Raw genomic sequence first — 6,301 nt, 5'->3', positions numbered from 1 at the left:
TACACGTGACACGAGACGTTTCAATGTCTGCTCAGAGAACTCCTTGTGCAGGTAGCGGGTGGGGCACGTAGTTTCCTTTTTGGAGGCTCATCAGGCAATGTGTTCATATAGTGAATGGAGAAATCGATATCCCAACTGTCATCAGATCTGACAGGTCAGGTGAATGGAGCAATGTTGGCTGCAGTGTTTAAAATACATCTCCATGCACTGTATGGAAAGTTGTGTTGGGGATGTAAGCAGTCTGTGGTTGTTTGGATGTGATCTAGAGATGAATGGCTGGAGTCATACACCAGGATAGAATGTACACCAGTCCTGATCTGTCATCTGCATGCATGTGATAAGACCTGGTCAGGTGTATATTGTGAGGGGTGGGGCTGTGTGTTTATACAATGACTTGCAAGGTTTTATTTATTGGAGTGTCCCATAATTATCGCAGAGGAAGCATTGCTGCGTTTTCTTACCCAACATAACCCACCTCTGTCCAGGATTATGTCTGGAACAGGGCACACGGAACACTTTTCTTGTATGCTCCCGTTTTCATCTATGCAGTCTGCTCATGTAAATTCTAATAAATACATCTTTGCCATTCTGAAGCTTCCCTCCAACCACTTTGTATATTATTTTATATATACTGTAATTTTTTACTTGCCAAATATGCTGCGGAAATCTCCCTCCACTAATTCTGGCTGCAACCATTTTAACTGTGGGCAGCTGAAGCTGCTGCCTGTTCACTTCCTGGATTTACAGAGACACACCTCCAGCTCTGCAGCTTTCATTGGCCCTCTTTCATCCCCCCTCCCTTCATCGCAATCTCTCTATCTCTATCTATATGAATGAGAGAGAGAGAGAGCCTTGCATCATGTCATAAGCCCAGGCTTTTTATCAGACAAGAATCAGAAAGTGGGCTGTATAAGGTATTTACTGACAGAAAAAAAAAAGTTTTACTATCCAAAGTTAAAACAACAAGGGCAGAAAATGTAATAGATGGAAAGATGAAAAAATGACTGAAGGTCCGCTTTAACTGATACGGTGTGATTGCAGCTCTCAGTGACTCCAAGTATTGAAGCCACTGGATGAGGATGACCGCTAGGCCAATAGAGGGGGATCTACCAAGACTGGACCAGCCCGAATCGGGAGCAGTTATTCATGGGAATCCATCAGCAGACATAAAGTTTAAAGGATAAGTTCACCTTTTGTAACATGTTAAAGTGGTAGTACACTCAGCCACCATGGTATGGTACTTAAAAATCTCCATAGGCGATGCTTAACCACTTCAATACTGGGCACTTAAACACCTTCCCGCCCAGACCAATTTTGAGCTTTCAGTGCTGTCGCACTTGGAATGACAATTGCGCGGTCATGCTACACTACTCAAATGAAATTTTTACCTTTTTTTTCACACAAATAGAGCTTTTTTTTGTGGTATTTGATCACCTCTATGGTTTTTATTTTTTGCTAAACAAATAAAAAAAGACTGAAACTTTTGAAAAATAAAGTTTTTTTTGTTTCAGTTTCAAAACTTTCTAAATAAGTACATTTTCTCCTTCACTGATGGGGCTGCACTGATGGGCACTGATGAGGTGGCATTGATGGGCACTGATGAAGTGGCACGGATTGGGCATGGATAGGTGGCACTGATAGGTGGCACGGATGGGCACTGATAGGTGGCCTGGATGGGCACTGATAAGCGACATTGTATTGCATTGTTTTGTACCGATGGATGCCAATCAGCGCCAAACAATACATGACAATCAGTGATGCCCATATTGGGCACTGACTGGCATCCCTGATGGTCTAGGGTGTTGGGCGTCCCTGGTGGTCCAGTGTGGGCATCCTGGGGGGGGGGGGGGGCTGTGCTGATAATCGATCAGCACAGACGCCCCCCTGTCAGAGGAGCAGCCGATAGGCTCGCGTCTGACAGACGCGAGTGAGGAAAAGCCGATCACTGGCTCTTCCTATTTACACTGTGATCAGCCGTGATTGGACACGGCTGATCACGTGATAGAGTTTCCGTCAGAGACTCTTTACAGAGAGCGTAGTTGCGGGGTGTCAGATTGACACCCCGCAACAACGTTCGCCGCCATTTGCCCATTGGTGGGTGGCAAGTGGTTAAAAAATAAATATATATTATAATATATAATTTTTTTTTACCTGCAAAAAATGTGTATTTATATTTTTTTGTAAAAGTGAATGTATGGCCAAGGCTCTTTTGGTCATGCTTCTTGCATGGGTCTCTGAATGCATTTACTTGTGCTCTCCTGTGACCGAAAATAGGCTGACGTCACAGAACTGCTTCAGACTGGATGTATGAACTTGGATGTATCCCAAGTGATACTTTACAGGTAGTCTGCCAGCAGGCTCCCTCCACATCCCTGTGATCCAGTTAGCACTGGAGCGGCAGAACAGAGTTGAACTGAGCAATCAGTGGTCATATGATCACTTAGTTCTCAGGCTTAAAGCTGACGGAAAGCTTGCAGCATCGGTAGGTAAGTATGTATGTTTTTTTTATTTATTTGATTCCTGCACTTCTCCTTTTAAAAAAAATAAAATACGAACAGGCAGGCCATTTTATTTAATTTTTTTTAGATGTGACATGCAAACCCCCCCCCCCCTCCCCTCCCCCAAAAAAAACCTTACCTGCCTGTTCACAATCTTCTGCAGGACGTCCACTGAGGTGTGCATTACATTTACAGTGCCATGCCAGGATGTAACATCATTCCATACCAGCAAATCAAGACCTCCGACTATTGAAACAGAGGTTAGTAATTCTGCCACTTTCAGGCTGGGTTCACTATTGCAAATTGGATGCGGGATCCCCACCGTTATAAACACCTCCCTAGGGAACACTTAACCCCTTGATCACCCCCTAATGTTAACCCTTTCCCTGCCAGTGACATTTATACAGTAATCAGTGGCTATTTTTAGCTCTGATCGCAGTATAAATGTCAATGGTCCCAAAAAAAGTGTCCGATCTGTCCGTCGCAATGTTGCTGTCCCGTTTAAAAAATTGCATATCACCACCATTACTAGTAAAAAAAAAATAATAAAAATTTCATAAATATATCGCCTATTTTGTAGGCTCTATAACTTTTGTGCAAACCAATTAATATATGCTTGTTGCACATTTTTTCTTTTTTCTTTACCAAAAATATGTAGGAGAATACATATTGGCCTAAACTGATGAGGAAATTTATACATTTTTTTTTTTATTATAGCAAAAAGTAAAAAAAATAAATAGCTGTGACTCGGTTGAAGTGCCCCCATAGCAAGTTGCTGACTCTGGGGGCACTTGATAGGAGGGAGGAGCCAGCAGCTGCAAAGAGGGACCAGAGAAGAGGAGGATCTGGGCTGCTCTGTTCAGATCCAACTGCACTGAAGAGGTAAGTATAAAATGTTTGTAAAGTTTTGTTTGAAAAAAATAAAAAATCACTTTAACGACTTCCTACCCAAGGTACATCATATGACGTCCTTGATTTTGCGGGGGTATATCTGAATGGTGCCTGCAGCTACAGACATCATTCAGATATCGTCTTTTTCAGCTGGGGATTCCCTACACCATAAGAATGTTCATAGCGGCTGTTCCGCTGCTTGATCGTTCTTATGGGTGGCATCCTCCGGTGCTTCTACCGGCTCGCCACTTACATTGGTGAGTCGGAAAAAGGATCCGCCGGCCCTGGATGTTTACCAAAGAGATTTCCCGTGGACCAGATGGTCACTGGAGTCTCTATGATCGTTCGTACTCCGGGTGCGATCTTATGACATCACGCCCGGCCTCTGCATTCAAACAAATGGCGCCACCTTGAGGTGGGAAGCCAAGATCATTTATGTAATTTTTTTTTAATTCAGACTTCCCAGCCTAGAGGTGAGATGTGTGGGTCTTATTGACCCCATATCTCACTGTAAAGAGGACTGATCATGCCATATTCCTATTACAAGGGTTGTTTGTTCTCGCATGCAGAAGTGAACCCATATGCAAGCCCCGCCCACATATGAAAACGGTGTTCAAACCACACATGTGAGGTAGCGCCGCGAACGTTAAAGCGAGAGCAATAATACTAGCCCTAGACCTCCTCTGTAACTCAAAATGTGTATCGTATTTATCGGCGTATAACGCACACTTTTTTCCCCTTAAAATCAAGGGAAAATCGCGGGTGTGTGTTATACGCTGATCCTTCATGATTTTTGAGCCTGTGGGTGGCTTTCAGCCGCCTTCGGCCCTTCTCGGCTGCTTTTGCCCGCCTTCGGCCCTTCTCAGCGTCCAAAAGCCGCTTTTGGCCGCTGAGAAGGGCCGAAGCGGCCGAGAACTACCGGGCACTGCCGATATACACAGGACATCTCGGCGGCAGCATTTTTAAAAATACAACCTGAAAATAACACCAACAAGGCTGCAACGATGGACAAGGCTGCATATGACACTGACAAGGCTGCATTGATGGGCATTTAAATGTAAGTTGCTTTTTTTTCCCTTAAACTTCCCTCCTAAACTTGGGGTGCGTGTTATACGCCAGCCGTGTTATATGCCGATAAATACGGTAACCAGTAAAAAATTTTAAAGCATCGCCAATGGGGATTTTCTAAGTACTGAAGTTTGGCACCGTTCCACGACCATGTCCAGTTTTGAAGCGTGACATGTTAGGTATCTTTTTTACTCGGCGTAACTTAATCTTTCACATTATGCAAAAAAATTGGGCTAACTTTAATGTTTATTTCTTTTTTTTTTTTTTTTTTCTCAAATCGCCTTTCAGGACAACCCCGGAGAGAGTGTAGCTCCACCTTGTAATTAGGAAACACATGCCCACTTTAAAAACACCTCCTCTTCTTCCATGGCTTCAGTTATTGTGTTTCCTCCTTGGAGGAAGCATGTGCCTGAACCAGGGAGAGCTACACTCTCTGCAGGGGAGTAAGGCTTACCTTTTGTTGCAGGTTGTTTCTTTTTTGACCCCCAGCAGCATCTCCACGGGGAGAGGACTCCTGGAGCTCCTGGTCCCGCCATCTCACGGGAGTAAGGACCCTCGGAGTGCCGGCGTCGGGTGCCCGGTGTCCGCTGGTTAGCGCAGGGAGGGCTCTGTTGCTGGCGGAGGCCGCTGCAGGTCAGCGGCATGGCTCCGTTTTCGGCGCCGGGTCCCGGGCGGCGACGGCGTCGTTCACGGTGACGCGCGGGCGCTCTGAGGGGGCGTGGCGCCGTGGTTCAAGCGCCTGGAACGCAGGGATCATGGGGCGGGTCAGGTGACCGCGTGCTTCCGGCCGGCCCTGATGACGCGGCGGCCGGGAAAATTTAAAACGACAGAGCTGTTTGTGATAGCTGCCTCACTCAAACGATGGAAGAGTGTAAGCCAGCTATGGCGGAGACAGGCGCCCCTAGCACCGGTCCAGCCCAGGTACGTAAGGTGCACTGGCACCCTCTGCTTTACTGTTGGGCTATGTCTTTGTCTGTTCCCCCCCTCTTGGGGGCCTGTCGCTGCAGGTCAGAGGTGGACTTCGCTCTGACCTTTTGCAGCCTAGTTCTGGGGTCTCACTAGTGGTCTGTTTGGTGGTGGGTCTCTGCACTGGCTTGGTGTTAAGCACTGGTTGTTGAGAGCTTTTAGTGAGTTAAACCTGTATGTCATTTCAGGAAAAATCACTAGGAAAAGCTAGACCAGGTCAGAGAAAATGTCCTTCTTGCAAGACCCCCCTCAGAGATTCATGGCAGAAGGCAATGTGCAGAAATTGTATCAGAGAATTGGTGGAAGAGGAAACATCTCAACAATATAAGGATTTGTTTTCTTCAGTTAAAGAACTGACAAACTCCTTGAGTTCAGTCAGGTCCATCCTGATACAAAACCCTCCTGCACAGACCGAGCCTCAGAACTTACCGCCCAGCCCCAGGGCGTCGTCATCCAGACAGGTGGAAACTGAAGAGTCTGGAGACGAAGGGGGTAGTACTCTCATCTCCTTCAGGGATTCTGAGGAGGAGGAAGAGGAAGAAGATAGCAGGGGCTCCAAATTCAAGCTATCACTAGAGGAAGTAGATGATATTCTAAAAGCAATCTACACTACTCTAGAAATTCAAGAAGAAAAAGTACAACTGTCAGTTCATGACAAAATGTACCAGGGGTTGGACGAAACAAAACGGAGAGTTTTTCCAGTCCACAGGGTCCTCTCAGACTCAGTGAGAAAGGAGTGGAAGGACCCAGAAAAAGCCCCTTTCTTCTCTAAAGCTCTCAAGAGAAGGTTTCCCTTCGAAGATAAAGACTCAGAGGTTTGGAACAAGAAACCCAGAGTCGATGCAGCTTTCTCGCAGGTATCCAGACGAACGGATCTA

This window comes from Lithobates pipiens, unplaced genomic scaffold (genome assembly GCF_037356315.1).
Source record: "Lithobates pipiens isolate NorthernLeopardFrog02 unplaced genomic scaffold, aLitPip1_a1.2 Scaffold_3, whole genome shotgun sequence".
NCBI lineage: Eukaryota > Metazoa > Chordata > Amphibia > Anura > Ranidae > Lithobates > Lithobates pipiens.
The sequence above is the reverse complement of the archived record's forward strand: the minus strand, read 5'-3'. Positions refer to the sequence as shown.